Genomic DNA, 19,480 nt, shown 5'->3' with positions numbered 1-19,480 from the left:
AAGCCTCAGCCAAGAAAAGAACAAGAAAAGCTAAGGACCAAGGAATAACAAGTCTCATTTTTTTGTGTGATTCAAGTAAGGATCCAGAGGAATGCTGATGCCTCAGCCACAGAATAAAAATCCCTAAGATACCATGCATAAAAACCCCATTTACCAGTATTCAATGTCTTCCAATAAAAGGCTTATACACTTCTTTGCTTCTAGTAATTTTTCTTATGTCTTACTGCTTGCTTGGGGACAAGCAAGTTTTAAGTTTGGTGTTGTGATGACGAGTCATCTTAGCCTAGTTTCACTAGTCTTTTTCTTTTATTTTCAATTGAATTATGCACTTTCTTGAGCCATAAGCAAGCCAATTGGGTAGATTTTCATGTTTCCTTTGATTTAATTAACCATAGATGAATTAATGCAATTTCATGAGGTTTTATGCCATTATTATCATATATTATGAAAGAATGAATATCTCATGATTTTGAGCATAGCTTTGATGTGTTTGGTTGATTAATGATAGGTGAAGAAAGCTTGGAGAAATGTTGAAGCAAGAAGGAATGGCTAGGAGGAAGAGAGAACAAAAAGTTTGAGCAAAAGTTTGCCTCAAACTTTAGCTCAAACTTTTGGAATAAGTGAAAACGAACCAGGGAGCAAAAAGCTTGAGCAAAAGTTTGCCTTGCGCAAACTTTTGGGAGAAAAGCTTGAGCCAACGTTTGCCTCAAACTTTTGGCAAACGTTGGCCTCACAAATCAACACCCTGGAGAGCAAAAGTTTGCGCCAACGTTTGCCTCAAACTTTTTGGCAAATGTTGGCGCCATGAGTGTACATGAGGGGGCCAACGTTTGAGAAAAAGTTTGACCCCAAACTTTGGCTCAAACGTTGGTAGCAGCAAAGAGAGGGTGGCTGATGTGAAAAGTTTGAGTAAAAGTTTGCCTCAAACTTTTACTCAAACTTTTACTCAAGCTTTCATGATTCCCAACCCGGTTCACTTCGGTTCTTCTCCGAACTCCAAGAGCAATCAACCAAGGCCTCTATCAACCCAATTCCATCAAGAGCAAAGGCCCAATTCAAGGCTTGAAGACCATTTGAAGAAAGTGTATAAATAGCTTAGGATTTAAGTTTTAGGGGAGTTTTTTCCCTTGGAGAATTCGTAGTACACTTAGTAGAGAGCTCACTTTACATTTTAGCATTGTTGTTTTTAATTCAAGGGAATTTGGGAGGAGAATTGATCTCTCTTCTTCCTTGTTCTTGCTTGAATACTCTTTACTTTTCTTGCTTCGGATCTTGGGTGGAGAATTGAAGAACTTCTGTTTCAATCTCACCTTGGGATCTTATTTAATTTTACTGCACAATTGAATTTCCGTTTCGGTTAATTGCTTCTTCATCTACTTTCTCTGCAATCTTCATTTCCTTTGCAATTGTTCTTGGTGGATCTAGGAAGGCATTGAGATCTAGACTTGGCTATCTAGTCTCTTGGGTCCTGAGATCTGAATTCCAATTTTACATTCTCTGTTTAATGCTTTTCAATCTCATTTACATTTCTGTTTTTAGATCCGATTCAATCCAAGTTATCTTCTACTTCTCTGTTTGTTGCAATTTACTTTTCCTTGTTTAATTTCTGCAAATCCAATTCCCAATTCCCTTTATAATTCAAGCCATTTACATTTCTTACAATTTAAGATTCTGCAATTTACATTTCTTGCATTCTAAGTTTCTGCCATTTAATTTCTTGTTCTTTAAGATTCAACACTTTAAATTTCAGTTCTCTTTAATTTCATGCAATTTACCCATTCCCCTTACTTTTCATGCAATTTAAATTCTGTTAATCACAAATCTCTCAACCAAATCTTGATTCGCTTGACTAAACCAACCACTAAACTAAAATTGCTCAATCCTTCAATCCCTGTGGGATCGACCTCACTCCCGTGAGTTATTATTACTTGATGCGACCCGGTGCACTTGCCGGTGAGTTTTGTGTCGGATCGTTTTCCGCACATCAAGCATTATCCGGTGAATGAAAAAATAAAAAATATTTTTAAAAAAATTAAAAAATTTGAAAAAATAAAATTTTTTATTTTTGAATTTTAAATTATATTATTAAATGTTTTTTATTTAAATAATAAAAATAAAATAAAGTTCAGCAATATCTAACAAATAGCATATTTCTAAATTTATTTTTTTATTTTTAAACTAAAAATATATTTTTATAATTGTAAAAAAGTAATAAATTCCAAAAATATCCAAAAAAATAAAAAATTTAAATTTAAATTTTTTAAATTAATTTATTCTTAATTTGTGAACAAGTGCAGCAAAAAAAGTCAACCGTCTGGGTGTAGCATTATCCGGTGAATGAAAAATAAAAAATAATTTTTAAAAAATTAAAAAATTTGAAAAAATAAAATTTTTTATTTTTGAATTTTTAAATTATATTTTTAAATGTGTTTTATTTAAATAATAAAAATAAAATAAAGTCCAGCAATATCTAATAAATAATAGATCTGTAAATTTATTATTTTTTTATTTTTAAACTAAAAATATATTTTATCTAATTGTAAAAAATTAAGATTGATGACAAGTCATCTTAGCCTAGTTTCACTAGTCTTTTTCTTTTGTTTTCAATTGAATTATGCACTTTCTTGAGCTCTAAGCAAGGCAATTTGGGTAGATTTTCATGCTTCCTTTGATTGAATCAACTATGTATGAATTCATGCTATTTCATGAGATTTGATGCCATAATGGTTGCATATTAGGATAGAATGAATATCTCATGATTTTGAGCATAGCTTTGATGTGTTTGGTTGATTAATGATAGGTGAAGAAAGCTTGAAGAAAGGTTGAAGCAAGAAGGAATAGCTAGGAGTAAAGAGAGGACAATGGAATAAGTGACGATTGGATTTTTGACGGTTTAGAATTTCACAAATGAAATCTCGTCGAAGTATAGTCTCTAAACCAACAATAATCCTTTCATACAAAAGATTGTTTGTCACAAGTAACAAACTCCTAATTTTAATAACCGAAGTATTTAAACCTCGGGTCGTTCTCCCTAGGAATTACAATAAAGTGTCTTGCTATTGGTTGTGAATTATATTTGGGGTTTTTAAGCTTTTGGACAAGAATTATAAATGGCAAAGAAAATAAACTAACAACTATAAAAGGCTCTTGATAAGGTATGAGAACTAGAAGTTCTATCCTAGTTATCCTTCTCAATTGTGATGAGAATTGTTCATTGCTACCACGTAGTTAACCTCTAACCATGGAGGAAAGTCAAGTGGATGAATCAATTTGATTCCTCAAATCCTAATCAACTCCTAAAGGAAAGACTAGCTTTAGAGGCATTCAAACCAATTAGCAATCTCTCCAATTATCAATCAACAAAGGAATTAGATAACTCAAGTGTCACTAATTACTCTACCTAGGCCAAGAGGAACAAAATCTACACTAAAACGAAAAGAGACATTTCAACAAACACATAGAGTGCAATAGAAGTAAACATTATCAAATACAAGAATTAAAGGAATCTATAACTACAAAAACAAGAGATCAACAATGGAAGAGCAAAGAAGACACATTTATTATGAATTACCTCTTATTGAATTGGAAGAATGTAGAAAGAACAATACTAGATCTACAACAAAATGTAAGAACAACATAAAGGAAATTACAACAAAAGAATAGAAGAAGATGAATGTAGCAACAAGGAATTGAAAGGTAGAAGTAGAAGAAAGCAAAGATTAAAACCTAGATCTAAGAACTAATCCTAATCCTATTCCTAATTCTAGAGAGAAGTGAGAGCTTCTCTCTCTAGAAATTAATTCTAACTACTAAACTAAACTAATGGTGACAAGTTAGTTGATTCCTCTTCAGTCCTTGGCTTAAATAGCATCAGAAATGAGTTGGATTGGGCCCACAAGGCTTCTAAAATCGCTGGCCACGTTTTACTTTAAGTGGACCATATGGCAGCAACGGCGCGTGCGCGTACTTTGCACGTGCGCGCCACCATACTTATAGCAACTATGGCAAATCTTATATCGTTGCGAAGCCGCGGATGTTAGCTTTCTAACCCAACTGGAACCGCATCATTTGGATCTCTGTAGCTCAAGTTATGGTCGTTTAAGTGCGAAGAGGTCGGCTTGACAGCTTTCCGGTTCTTTCATTTCTTCATGAGTTCTCCAACTTTTCATGCTTCTTTCTTCATTCCCTTGATCCAATCTTTGCCTCCTAAACCTTAAATCACTTAACAAACATATCAAGGCATCTAATGGAATCAAGGAGAATTAGATTTAGCTATTTTAAGTCCTAAAAAGCATGTTTTCACTCTTAAGCACAATTAAAGGAGAATATACAAAACCATGCTATTTCAATGGATAAATGTGGGTAAAAGGTTATAAAATCCCCTAAAATCAATACAAGATAAACCGTCACATTGGGGTTTGTCAACCTCCCCACACTTAAGCCGAGCATGTCCTCATGCTTAAACCAAGAATGAAGTAAGGGTATGGCATTTATTCAATGGAACTAACTAAATGCAATCTACCTATATGCAACTATCTAAATGAATGCAATTGCTTGGTCAAAATAAATCAATTCCCAAGAAGCATATATGCACAAGGGCTAAGGACTAGCAAGTCTAATCCACAATTGAATTGAGTTATTAAATATTTTTACAAACTTGCATGAGAAGAGATGATCATAGGTGGAAACATGTAATTGAACAATCGAACCCTCACCGGATGTATTTGCACTCTATTCGCTCAAGTGTTTAGGGTTGATTCTCTCAATTCTCCGCTAATCATGTTTTCCAAGATTTGTTCTTCTTCTAACAATCAACATATATTTCATGCATGCATACAAGTATCATGAGGTCTTTTCTTTGGTTGTAATGGGGCTAGGGTCAAGGTATGATGCATATATGGTTAAGTGAGCTTGAAATTTGAATCTTTGATAAGCTTAAACTTTCCACCTAACCTATGACATCCTATACAATTACGTTCTAACCTAACTACCCATTTTTCACTTTTTCACATACTCATGTATCCCTTTTCATTTCACAACACATATGCATTGAATTTTATTGGACCTTGCTTTGGGGCATTTTGTCCCCTTTTTATTACTTTTTTTCTTCTTTTTCTTTCTTTTTCTATTTTTTTTCTTTTTCTTTTTTTTCTTTTGTTTTTCTCATTTTTTTCTTTCTATATACAAGAACCTCAATGCATAAGGTTTTACATTTGATTAATACATGAGTATGTACCCAATTCCCAATATTTCCAATAATAATACAAAATACACCCTTTTATTCACCCAATGTTCCAAGATTCCCACACTTGAATGATACTCACACACACTAGCCTAAGCCAATCAAAGATCCAAATTAAGGACATTTATTATTTTTCGCTTTAAGGCTTGTAATGTGCTAAAATTAAGAACAAGTGAGTTAAGCGTAGGCTCAAATTTGGCTAACAAAGGAAGATAAAAGGTTGGCTATTTGGATAAGTGAGCTAATGAAATGATGGCCTCAATCATATAAATGCATGAATACACAAAATAATGGACATAAAGAATCAAACAAATCAAAGATTACATTCATAGAAAGAGAATAATGCACACAAGAATGGAAAATAGGTGGTTATAAGATGTAACCATACAATTAGGCTCAAAACTCACATGCTTGTGTTCTTAGCTCAAAAACCATGTTCCAAAATAAATTCTATCAAGCAAGTTCAACAAAAAATTTTCAAATTGGTAGGTTGCCCTAAAATGGTTTCTTGGGAAAGAAATCATCACTCTAACCAAGTAGTCCTAATAAGAAAGAAGTGGTAAAAATATGTACAAATTCTAACTAACATGCAACCTATCATGCTATGCAATAACTAACTAACATTGGTGTTGAAAAAGAAAATTGTTACCCATGGAGATCGGTCGACGACCTCCCCACACTTGAAGATTGCACCGTCCTCGGTGCATGCAAAGAAGAGCAAGGTGGACGGGTTGCTACAATTGATGAGTTTATTCAAAGAGTTGTGCGGATGAACTTGGTTGTTGCCCCATTTAGAAGCTTTCTCATTCCTTTCCTTCTTGGTGGCCAACCTAGAAGGAGAGAAAAAGAAAGAAAATTAAGCCTATAACAAAGACATCAAAGCAATTAGAACATAGGCGGGGGCTAATGCCGAATAAGAGTATGGTTCTCTACTACATGGTAGCTACAACATGTAGAGGAGGAAACAATAAGAGAAAATGGCATATCAATGAAACTTGATGCAAGAGTAAGGTCAAAGCATGAAGAGCATGATGAGCATCAAGTTTGAACAAGAGAGAGTGGGCCATGAAAGACAATATAAGGTCAAATCAATGCACAAAGAACATAAGAGTCACACAAAATGAAGCATTGATTTAAAAGTTTCATCACCCAACAATATTAACCAAGTCAAGAGGCACCAAAATAATGCAAGAAATTCCCAACAATTGAGTGTAAGAATCCAACACCATTATTGAAAATGACTTAGAAAAAAACGAAAACATGCTACAAAAACTAAATGAAAATGGGAAGAGTAGAAGTATGCGAATGTGATAAGCAAAAGAAAATGGAAGAGGAGAAAAAAAAACTCTTTTTTTTTTTTTACCGACGCGTGCGCGTCATGCACGTTTACGCGTCGATGGGCATATTGGTTGAAGGACGCGTATGCGCCAGGTGCGCGCACGCGTGCATCGAGTTAGGCCGGAGGCATAATGTCGGCCCAAGTCTGGCATAACTCTCGGGTAAAAGTACCGGGGGTGCAGATTGTGCAATCGACGCGCGCGCGCACAGTGTGCGTGCGCATGCATTGCGAATTTAAGATGATGTGCGCGTACGCGCCAGGTGCGCGCACGCGTGCATAGGCTTGTGCCTTAGGCCCAATGTTTGCACAGTCCAGGCCTAACTCTCGGGTTTTTGGCTGGGGTTGAATTTTTTTTTTGCATCCACGCGTACGCGTACAATGCGCGTCCGCGTGGATGGTCGAAAATGCTCAGGTGCGCGTACGCGTTATGTGCGCGCACGCGTGGATGGTGTTCTGTTTTTCAAAAAATTTTTTGCTATGTTTTTGCACCAATCCAAGCCTTTCAATCCTCCAAACAGCTACCAAAACACCCTAGAACCTTATCTAACATACTAAACTATCAAATGCACTTAACAAACTACCAAAACATGAAATTAAACTAATTCTACCCATATATACAAAAAGAAAAAATGAAAGGATTTTACCATGGTGGGGTGTCTCCCACCTAGCACTTTTATTTATTGTCCTTAAGTTGGACTTATGGGGAGCTCCTCTCAAGGTGGCTTGTGCTTGTATTCATCTTGGAACTCCCACCAATGCTTGGTTCTCCATTGTGCCCCAAGATTCTTCATGGATTGAGCTAAGTCTTGATGGAGTTCTTCACAAGCTTGGGGCTCCCAAAGTTGATCCTCTTCTTGTGATCCGGGATCCCACACTTTATTTTCACACCCGTCTTGAGGTTGATCATCATTATTAGTCCATCCGGGTGGTGAACAAGATGAATTCTCTATGAAGTGCCCATCAATCCTCCTAGACCCATCTATTTGAGCACTACTCCAACCTTTATATCTCATGTTTGAGGCATCAACCATAATGAGCCTTGATTTGCAACGCCAACCACAAAACTTTTTTCGCTTACGCTTCATCCCACAAACTTCCCTAAGTTGGCCATCCGTTTCAAGCAAACCATATTCAAGTGGGATAATAAAACTAATAGAAATGAATTTCACCCACTCAAATGAAGGTGTAGATGGCAACCTAGGCAAAGATGCTTCCAAAGATCTTGACAAAGCATAGCCAACCCTCGTTCTTCTATTTCTAGGGACTTCCACCTCTTCACAAGATCTCTTAATCTCAATCCTTTGTTTAACAATTTTGTCTAAACCTTTTCCTTTACTCAAATCATAATAGGGAGGGTGAGAAAAATTTACCTCCTCAACGCTTTCAAATCCAACCGGAGAAGGTTCTTCATGCTCAAAGGATTCTTCACCACTAAGACTTGATGCTTGATCTTCATCACCAAGGGAACTCAATCCTTGCTCTATCCCATCCAAGTCTTCATATGGAGTATGCCTTGGAAGGTGTGCACTTTCCTCCCTAGCATCAATTTCAATCATCTTGGAGGGGTTTTCTTCAAATCTATGTTCCCATGGAAGCTCCGCATCTCCTAAGTCTTCTACCACTTCTTCCTTGTCTTCAACAATTAAAGCCTCCTCCAATTGTTCCAATACAAAGCAACTTCCCTTATTTCCCACCGGAGTTTCCAATCTCTCCTTCATGCTATGCTCTTCTTGAGCCATGGGAGTTCCTTGAGTGTTCAAGCATTGGGAGGCTAATTGATTTGTTACCGCATCCAAGGCGGCCATGAAATTTTGCACATCCCTTTTCATCTCTTCTTGCCCTTGAACAAGAACACCAAGGGTTTCATCCATTAGAGGTTGGGGTAGATGGAAGGGTTCCTCATTTTGGGGGAAGGGTTCATAGTAGGAAGGTGGTTCTTCTTGGTAGAGTTGTGGTGGTTCAATGTTTTCCATTCTTTCCACTTGTTGCACAACACACTCCATGGTTGCTTGAAATTGATCCAATGCTTCCTTGAGATGATCCCTTGACTCTTGTTCCTCTTGGATAATATGATTAGGATCATGTGGCTCTTGGATCAATGGATATGAGTATTCTTCCATGGGAGGTTGTGGTGGAAAGTAATATTCATCTTGTGGTTGAAAATTTTCATATATTGGAGGTGGTTCATCTTGGTAATAATATGGAGGAGGTGGCTCTTGAAAGGGTTGATATTGTGGTGGTTCCATATATGGCTCATATGGCTCAAAAGTTGGTTGGTGTGATGGATATGGATTAGGGTCATATGAAGGTGGTTGGTAAGAAGGGGCTTGTGGGTATGGTTGAGAATTATGTTGAGGGTATGGATCATAGGCATATGGTGGTGATTCTTGAAAGTCACAAGGAGATTCACCATAGCCATTTGATTGGTATGCATCATAGAATGGCTCTTCTTCATAGTGCATTGGTGGAGGTTGTTGCCATGAAGATTGATCATATGCATATGGCTCCTCCCACCTTTGATTGTTCCATCCTTGATACATCTTTTCATTGTAACTCTCATCACCTACAACATAATTGTAATCACACTCATAGCCAAAATGAGAATCCATGATAGCAAGAGAAAAGGAAAATAAAATCAAATGAGCAACAAAGAAAGCTAACAAAAACTAACAAAGAGACAAAAAGGCAAGTATATTCACAATATTCACATATATACAATAACCAATAACATAACACCATTGCAATTCCCCGGCAACGGCGCCATTTTGACGATTGGATTTTTGACGGTTTAGAATTTCACAAATGAAATCTCGTCGAAGTATAGTCTCTAAACCAACAATAATCCTTTCATACAAAAGATTGTTTGTCACAAGTAACAAACCCCTAATTTTAATAACCGAAGTATTTAAACCTCGGGTCGTTCTCCCTAGGAATTACAATAAAGTGTCTTGCTATTGGTTGTGAATTATATTTGGGGTTTTTAAGCTTTTGGACAAGAATTATAAATGGCAAAGAAAATAAACTAACAACTATAAAAGGCTCTTGATAAGGTATGAGAACTAGAAGTTCTATCCTAGTTATCCTTCTCAATTGTGATGAGAATTGTTCATTGCTACCACTTAGTTAACCTCTAACCATGGAGGAAAGTCAAGTGGATGAATCAATTTGATTCCTCAAATCCTAATCAACTCCTAAAGGAAAGACTAGCTTTAGAGGCATTCAAACCAATTAGCAATCTCTCCAATTATCAATCAACAAAGGAATTAGATAACTCAAGTGTCACTAATTACTCTACCTAGGCCAAGAGGAACAAAATCTACACTAAAACTAAAAGAGACATTTCAACAAACACATAGAGTGCAATAGAAGTAAACATTATCAAATACAAGAATTAAAGGAATCTATAACTACAAAAACAAGAGATCAACAATGGAAGAGCAAAGAAGACACATTTATTATGAATTACCTCTTATTGAATTGGAAGAATGTAGAAAGAACAATACTAGATCTACAACAAAATGTAAGAACAACATAAAGGAAATTACAACAAAAGAATAGAAGAAGATGAATGTAGCAACAAGGAATTGAAAGGTAGAAGTAGAAGAAAGCAAAGATTAAAACCTAGATCTAAGAACTAATCCTAATCCTATTCCTAATTCTAGAGAGAAGTGAGAGCTTCTCTCTCTAGAAATTAATTCTAACTACTAAACTAAACTAATGGTGACAAGTTAGTTGATTCCTCTTCAGTCCTTGGCTTAAATAGCATCAGAAATGAGTTGGATTGGGCCCACAAGGCTTCTAAAATCGCTGGCCACGTTTTACTTTAAGTGGACCATATGGCAGCAACGGCGCGTGCGCGTACTTTGCGCGTGCGCGCCACCATACTTGTAGCAACTATGGCAAATCTTATATCGTTGCGAAGCCCCGGATGTTAGCTTTCTAACCCAACTGGAACCGCATCATTTGGACCTCTGTAGCTTAAGTTATGGTCGTTTAAGTGCGAAGAGGTCGGCTTGACAGCTTTCCGGTTCTTTCATTTCTTCATGAGTTCTCCAACTTTTCATGCTTCTTTCTTCATTCCCTTGATCCAATCTTTGCCTCCTAAACCTTAAATCACTTAACAAACATATCAAGGTATCTAATGGAATCAAGGAGAATTAGATTTAGCTATTTTAAGTCCTAAAAAGCATGTTTTCACTCTTAAGCACAATTAAAGGAGAATATACAAAACCATGCTATTTCAATGGATAAATGTGGGTAAAAGGTTATAAAATCCCCTAAAATCAATACAAGATAAACCGTCACATTGGGGTTTGTCAATAAGTGAAATTGAACCAGGAAGCAAAAAGTTGGACCTAAAGTTAGCCTCAAACTTTTGCACAAACTTTTGGGTGAAAAGTTAGCCTCAAAGTTAGACCCCTAACTTTTGGGCTAACGTTAGAACTTGAAAATCACTCCCTGGGCACCTAAAGTTTGCGCCAACGTTAGACCTCTAACTTTTGGGCTAACGTTGGCACATGAAGATCGCACATGAAAATACAAGAGGAGGAGCAAAAGTTTGCGCCAACGTTAGACCCCTAACTTTTGGGCTAACGTTGGCGCCATAGGTGCACTAGGAAGGGCCAACGTTGGAGCAAAAGTTAGACCCCTAACTTTTGCACCAACGTTGGTATCAGCAAAAGAGGCTAGCTGATATGAAAAGTTGGAGCAAAAGTTAGACCCCTAACTTTTGCTCAAACTTTTACTCCAACTTTTGCAAAACTCCAACCCGGTTCAATTGGTTCACTTTGGTTCCTCTCCAAACTCCAAGAGCAATCAACCAAGGCCTCTTTCAACCCAATTCCACCAAGAGCAAAGGCCCAACTCAAGGCTTGAAGATCATTTGAAGAAAGTGTATAAATAGGATAGAATTCAAGTTCTTCGGAGAGCTCTTCTTTTTAGTTTTCCTTTTAGTTTTCATTTAGAGTTTTCAGAGAGCTTTTGGGTATTGACTGAATTTTAATTTCTTAGTTTCGGGGAAGGAGAATTCCATTCTCTTCCTCTTAGTTTTATTGTTTTCAATTTCAATTACTTTGTCTTGGATCTTGGGTTGGAGAATTGAAGAAATTCTGTTTCAATCTCATCCTTGGATCTCTCTGTTTCTTTACTGCATAATTGAGTTTAAATTTCTGTTAATTGCTCTTCATCTACTTTCTTTGCAATTTACAATTTCTTTGCAAGTGTTCTTGTTGGATCTAGGAAGGCATTGAGATCTAGACTCGGTTATCTAGTCTCTTGGGTCCTGAGATCTGAATTTCCAATTTCCAATTCTCTGTTTATTACTTTTCATGTTCATTTACTCTTCTGTTTCAGATTCAACTCAATCCCAAACCCCTTTTACTCTTCTGTTTGATGCAATTTACTTTGCCTTGTTTAATTTCTGCAAATCCAATTCCCAATTCCCTTTACAATTCAAGTCATTTACATTTCTTGCAATTTAAGATTCCGCAATTTACATTTCTTGCATTCTAAATTTCTGCAATTTATATTACTTGTTCTTTAAGATTCAGCAATTTAATTCTTGCTCTCTTTAATTTCATGAAATCTACACATTCCCTTTACTTTTAGTGCAATTTAAATTCTGCAAATCATAAATCCCTCAACCAAATCTTGATTCGCTTGACTAAATCAACCACTAAACTAAAATTGCTCAATCCTTCAATCCCTGTGGGATCGACCTCACTCCCGTGAGTTTTTATTACTTGATGCGACCCGGTGCACTTGCCGGTGAGTTTTGTGTCGGATCGTTTTCCGCACATCAAGTTTTTGGCGCCGTTGCCGGGGATTGATTAGATTGACAATGATTAAGTGAGGTGGTAGTTTAGATCAAGCACTTTTTCTTAATTTTTGATTAACCCACTAACTGTTTGATTTTTTGCTTAAACTAACTAAAACTTCAATTTAGTAGTAGATTGAAGTATCACTGGTTTGTGTGTTTCTTATGTTATGCTTGTATGTCAGGTACAAGAAGAAACACACTAAATTTTCATGAACAAGATGAAAGAACTCTCAGAAGGTTAAGAAGAGCTGAAAGAGGGAAAAATATTGTTGGAGAAGAGGAATCAGACGAAGAATTTCAAGAGATGGAGGAACATTCAACGAATCCACCAGGGGGAGCAGACAACAACAATGACAACCCACCCCAGAGGAGAGTTTTGGCCTCCTATACCTTTGCAAATCCTAGACATTGTGGAAGCAGCATTTTGGCTCCAAATGTCAATGCAAACAATTTTGAACTTAAGCCACAACTCATCACTTTGGTTCAGAACAATTGCTCTTTTGGTGGAGGATCACTTGAAGACCCGCACCAACACTTATCCACCTTCTTGAGGATATGTAACACTGTCAAAACTAATGGTGTGCCTCCTGACAGTTACAAACTGATGCTATTCCCATTCTCTCTCAGGGACAAGGCCACTCAATGGTTGGAATCGTTTCCAAGGGATAGCATCAACAACTGGGATGATTTGGTAACCAAGTTCCTTGCCAAGTTTTATCCACCTCAGAGGATTATAAGGTTGAAGACTGAGGTACAAACATTTACACAAATGGAGGCTGAACCCATTTATGAGGCATGGGAGAGGTACAAGGCTCTAGTCAGAAAATGCCCCCTGCCATGTTTAATGAATGGGAGAAGCTGCAAAACTTCTATGAAGGCTTAACATTGAAATCCCAGGAAGCTTTGGATCATTCAGCTGGAGGTTCCTTGCAACTCATGAAAACTGCAGAGGAGGCTCAAGAACTCATTGATATGGTGGCTAACAACCAATATTTCTTTGCTCATCAAAGAAGCCGCCAACCATCACAAAAAAGAGGAGTAATGGAGCTAGAAGGAGTGGATTCAATCCTGGCTCAGAACAAATTAATGCAGCAGCAAATTCAACAACAATTTGAGCAAATGACCAAGAGGATTGATAGCCTCCAAGTTGCAGCAGTTAACACTAGCCAACCATCAACCACATGGGGGCAAAATGAAGAAATTCAAGAGGAGCAACAACAAGAACAAGTCCAGTACATGCATTCAAGTCAAAATAAATTCTATGGTGATACTTACAACCCCTCATGGAAGAATCACCCCAACCTCAGATGGGGAGACACTCACAACCAAAACCAACAACCATGGCAGAGGAACTCAAACCAAAACAACCCAAGAAACAACCAAAATTTCAACCAGCAGCAAATTAACCAAAACACTTATAGAAAACCTCAAAACAACTACCCCAATCTCAACCAATACCAACCCACTAACCAACCTACCAACCAAAATGCTTATCATCCACCATCCACGGTTCACAACCCACCACAAGCACCACCTAAACCCCAAAGACTCACCAACTTGGAGACCTTGATAGACAAAATGATGAAACACCAGGAAATAACAAACAAAAACCATGAAGCATCACTAAAAAGCCTAGAGAGGCAGATTGGGCAACTCTCCAAGCAAATTTCTGTTGAGAGACCTTCAAGCTCACTGCCCAGTGACACAATCCCAAATCCCAAGGAGGAATGCAAGACAATACAATTAAGGAGTGGGAGAACGTTGATGAGCAACAATGACACTACAAAGAAGCAAACAGGGAGCATCAAAGAACCAACAGAGGATGAGGAGCAAACAAAAGCAGATAAAGCTAATGAGCAAGTTGTGGTGCCAAACAAAAGCACTGAGAAACTTAAAGAGAAGGACAACCAGCCACATAGCTCAAGGGAAATGACTCAGGGACAGCAGCAAATAGGAAAGAGCATCACACCTCCACTGCCATATCCTCAGAGATTCAACAAAGAGGATAAGGACCAGCATTTCCACAAGTTCCTTGAGACCTTCAAGAAGCTGGAAATCAATATCCCCTTGGCTGAAGCACTTGAGCAAATGCCTCTGTATGCCAAATTTTTAAAGGAGCTTATCAACAAGAAAAGAAGTTGGCTTGAGAGGGAAACCGTATTACTCACCGAGAAATGTAGTGCTGTGATTCAACGGGGCATTCCACCAAAACTCAAGGATCCGGGGGGCTTTGTAGTGTCATGCACCATTGGCAAAACAATTCTCAACAAAGCTCTCTGTGACCTTGGTGCCAGCATCAATTTAATGCCTCTTTCAATGATGAGAAAGCTTGATATAGAAGAGCTTAAACCCACCAGGATGTCATTAGTCATGGCTGACAGATCCATCAAGACACCCAATGGAATTGTGGAGAATCTGTTGGTGAAGGTTGGGGAATTTATCTTCCCAGCAGATTTTGTGATTTTGGATACTGAAGAGGAAGGAAGCGACTCAATCATTTTGGGAAGGCCATTTCTACACACAGCAAGAGCCATCATTGATGTAGAAAAAGGAGAAATGATCTTCAGGGTCCATAATGAACAAATGGTCATAAATGTTTTCAAGTCAATGCAACACATTCCTGAGCAAGAGGACTACGTAAAAGTGGATATGATAGAGAGCTTGGTGGAAGAAATGCTGGAAGAAAATTCTCAAGAGCAAGAAGGAAATCAAGGGGCAACAGAAGAACAAGTAGCTAAGACCTTCATTGAGCAAGATGAAAAACAGGACAAGAAGGAAGAAGTACGAAAACAAGAACTGAAACCACTACCCCCCATCTCAAATATGCATTTCTAGGCACATCAGAAAGTTTCCCAGTGATCATTAATTCATCCCTGACAAAGAAGGAAGAGGGAGAGCTTCTTAATGTACTCAAAGCTCACAAAGATGCTTTAGGATGGACCATTGATGACCTGAAAGGAATCAGCCCTACAGTATGTATGCATAAAATCCTCTTGGAAGATAATTCCAAACCAGTGGTTCAACCTCAAAGAAGGCTAAATCCCACAATGAAGGAAGTTGTCCAGAAAGAAGTAATGAAGTTGTGGAATGCAGGGATAATCTTCCCAATATCTGACAGCCCATGGGTGAGCCCGGTTCAAGTTGTACCAAAGAAAGGAGGAATGACGGTCATCACCAATGAGAAGAATGAGTTGATTCCTACTAGAACAGTGACTGGATGGAGGATGTGCATAGACTATAGAAGATTGAATGATGCCACCAGAAAGGACCATTTCCCTCTTCCATTCATTGATCAGATGTTGGAACGGCTGGCCGGTCATGCCTACTATTGCTTTTTGGATGGATATTCTGGGTATAATCAAATAGTGGTGGACCCCAAGGACCAAGAGAAGACTGCCTTTACATGCCCATTTGGAGTCTTTGCATACCGAAGGATGCCCTTTGGGCTTTGCAACGCCCCTGCCACATTTCAAAAGTGTATGCTATCCATTTTCTCTGATATGGTCAAAAAATTTCTAGAGGTCTTCATGGATGACTTTTCTGTTTTTGGTGATAATTTTAATGCTTGCCTGAACCATTTAACCCTTGTCTTGAAACGGTGCCAAGAAACTAATTTGGTTTTAAACTGGGAGAAATGCCATTTCATGGTACCCGAAGGGATTGTCCTTGGCCATAAAGTTTCAAGAAAAGGGATAGAGGTTGATAAGGCAAAGGTTGAAATAATAGAAAAACTCCCCCACCAATTAATGTGAAATCTGTTAGAAGTTTCTTGGGACATGCCGGATTTTATAGAAGGTTTATCAAGGACTTTTCAAAAATAGCCAAACCTTTAAGTAATCTGTTAATGCTTGATAACCCTTTTGTGTTTGATGAAAACTACCGGCATGCCTTTGAAACCCTAAAACATAAACTCACGACAGCACCAATCATCACACCTCCAGATTGGAAATTACCTTTTGAACTCATGTGTGATGCAAGTGACCTTGCAATTGGTGCTGTACTTGGGCAAAAGAAAGGAAATCTGCATCATGTTATATATTATGCAAGTAAAGTGTTGAATGATGCCCAAAAAAATTACACCACAACAGAGAAGGAGTTGCTAGCTGTAGTTTATGCATTTGATAAGTTTAGGTCATACTTGATAGGATCCAAAGTTGTGGTTTATACTGACCATGCTGCACTTAAGTATTTGATGTCAAAACAGGATGCTAAACCGAGACTCATCAGGTGGATATTGCTCTTACAAGAGTTTGACATCGAGATAAGAGATAGGAAGGGCACTGAAAACTGGGTTGCTGATCATCTATCAAGGCTACCACATGAAACAATTCAAAAAGCTTCTCAGCCCGTAAATGAAAGCTTTCCAGATGAACACCTCTTACAGATCCAGCAAGCACCTTGGTTTGCTGACATAGCAAACTACAAAGATGGAAGGAAGATACCTCAAGAGTTCTCTAAGCAACAAGTGAAGAGGTTAATCAATGAAGTAAGGAAATTTTCATGGGATGAACCCTTCCTGTTCAAGAGATGCTCTGATGGAGTAATCAGAAGGTGCGTTCCTGAGAGTGAAATAAGGGACATCTTGTGGCATTGTCATGGTTCAGCTTATGGTGGACACTTTGGCCCAGAAAAAATAGCTGCAAAAGTACTGCAAAGTGGCTTCTATTGGCCAACTATCTTCAAAGATGCCAGAGAATATGTTCACCAATGTAATGAATGTCAGAAAACAGGAGGGTTAACAAGAAGAAATGAGATGCCTCAAAACTTCATCTTGGAATTAGAATTGTTCGACCTATGGGGAATTGACTTCATGGGACCCTTTCCCCCTTCCTACTCTTTCAGATACATCTTAGTAGCAGTGGAGTACGTCTCAAAGTGGGTGGAAGCCATAGCCACGACTACCTGTGATGCACAGATCGTCCTCCAATTCCTTAAAAAGCACATTTTTACAAGATATGGAGTACCCAAGGGGCTTGTTAGTGATGGTGGTGGTCACTTCTGCAACAAACAGATGAAAAAACTCCTCCACAAATATGGAGTAATCCATAAGGTAGCCACACCCTACCACCCTCAGACTAACGGCCAAGCTGAACTGGCAAATAGGGAATTAAAGAAAATCCTAGAGAAAACAGTGGGAATCACAAGAAAAGATTGGGCTAGAAAGCTAGAGGATGCATTGTGGGCATATAGGACAGCTTTTAAAACTCCTATTGGCAAGTCACCCTTTCAGCTTTTGTATGGCAAATCCTGCCACCTCCCTGTAGAGCTTGAACACAGAGCTTTTTGGGCCACTAAACTCCTCAACCTTGATCCCCAAGCTGCAGGAGAGAAAAGGTTGTTACAACTAAATGAGATAGATGAATTCAGGCTAGACGCTTATGAAAGTGCTAAGATATACAAGGAGAGAGCTAAGAGGTGGCATGACAAGAAGATCACAAAGAAGGAATTCAAGCCAGGACAGCAAGTGCTCCTGTACAATTCAAGGCTTAAACTTTTCCCTGGCAAACTAAAGTCTAAGTGGACTGGGCCATACTTGGTGACAAAGGTTTTTCCCTATGGGAGTATTGAACTGCTTGATGAGGCAACAAAGAATGAATTCACAGTAAATGGTCACAGAGCAAAGTTATACTTGGGAGGACAATGGGATAAGGAAAAAGAGGTCCAGAACCTACAGCCCTCTTGAAAAGAATTGAAAGATGTCAAGCTAGTGACAATAAAAGAGCGCTTGTTGGGAGGCAACCCAACCTGAGGTAGTTTTCTTTTCATAACTTTTTCAATAAAAATGTTGAATAATTGATATGTATTGCAAGGAGCTAAGTTTGGTGTTGCACACCAAAAACAACTTAGGGGAGAATGTAGGATTTTAAGTTTGGTGTTCCACCAGAACCTCATTCAAAAGTACATTCTAACTTCCTGCACATTGCTAGCAATCAAACAGATTATTCAACAAATTAACTGCTTTTTAGTCTTAACTTCATAACCTTTAGCAAGGACACAAGATTTTGCCTAAAGTTAACTTGTTGTATCAAGAGAAGTGGCAAGAAATTAAGTTTGGTGTCCCCACACCAAATTAAATCCACAAGCCACACTCAATACTAACTGGTCACCTAAGGGCTTGAGAGGCAAGCAACTTGTGAGAATTGTGCAGGGAATTCATCACCATTTGAGGACACTATGTGGGCACAACAGAAGGGAGGACAAAGGAACTGCAAACCAATAGGTTGTATTCACACTTAACTCTTGCTGTGGAAAAATGTCTTGACTTGTGTTTTGTTAAAATGTTCATCTAATATAAGTAGAATCACTCTTAAAATAAGTGAGCTAGCTTAAGTATGTGCTTGTGTGTTTACTTCCACTTGACTAAAAGCATGTTCTATCCCCTGCATCTTTAAATCAATAAAAGAAATGTTTGAAGGTGAAGTGAGATAGTTCTCTGTTAGATAGAAGTATGATTAAAGTAAGTGGTGGTATGTGTGTGTGACTGTATAATATCTCACTTTTAGTGAATAAAAGAACTAGGATGTCTCCTTCTGAATATAAAGTGGCCTACTGTCTATGAATCTCAATTCAATAAAGATCCTTGGTTAGAAAGAAAAACAAAAAGAAAGAAAGAAAAGAGATAGCCAAAAAGTGGCAGAGAAAAAAAAAAGAAACAAAGCTGGACACCAATAGCTTGAACCTTAAAATATATGCCTGTGGTGTCTTTGTACTAGGATCTGCTTGGATTAGTAAGCTCTTTGGAGTGCATCAACACTTGGTGACTTGGATTAACTAATCCGGGATCATCAGCTGAAAGTCCACTATCAAGAGCAACCTAACTACAAGGCATTTAGTAACCCAAAGAGGTGCTGGGCATCAATGTTTAAAAGGGAATGTGAGCCAAGTGTCTATGGTGAATAATGTGTCAAGTATACAGAAAAGAAAATGAACTTGCTACACATGACACTCAAATAAAGCTTTTGAAAAAAGTAATAGCCAAGGATAAAGGAATAATGAGAGGTCATAGCAGTATGTTACTTGAGGCTTGAAGGAGACTTTCTAGGCCTAAGAGTCAATAAGAAGTGAGTGTTTGCATATCCAC

Source organism: Arachis hypogaea, chromosome 10, assembly GCF_003086295.3.
Source record: "Arachis hypogaea cultivar Tifrunner chromosome 10, arahy.Tifrunner.gnm2.J5K5, whole genome shotgun sequence".
Taxonomy (NCBI): domain Eukaryota; kingdom Viridiplantae; phylum Streptophyta; class Magnoliopsida; order Fabales; family Fabaceae; genus Arachis; species Arachis hypogaea.
This window is presented reverse-complemented; position numbering follows the sequence as displayed.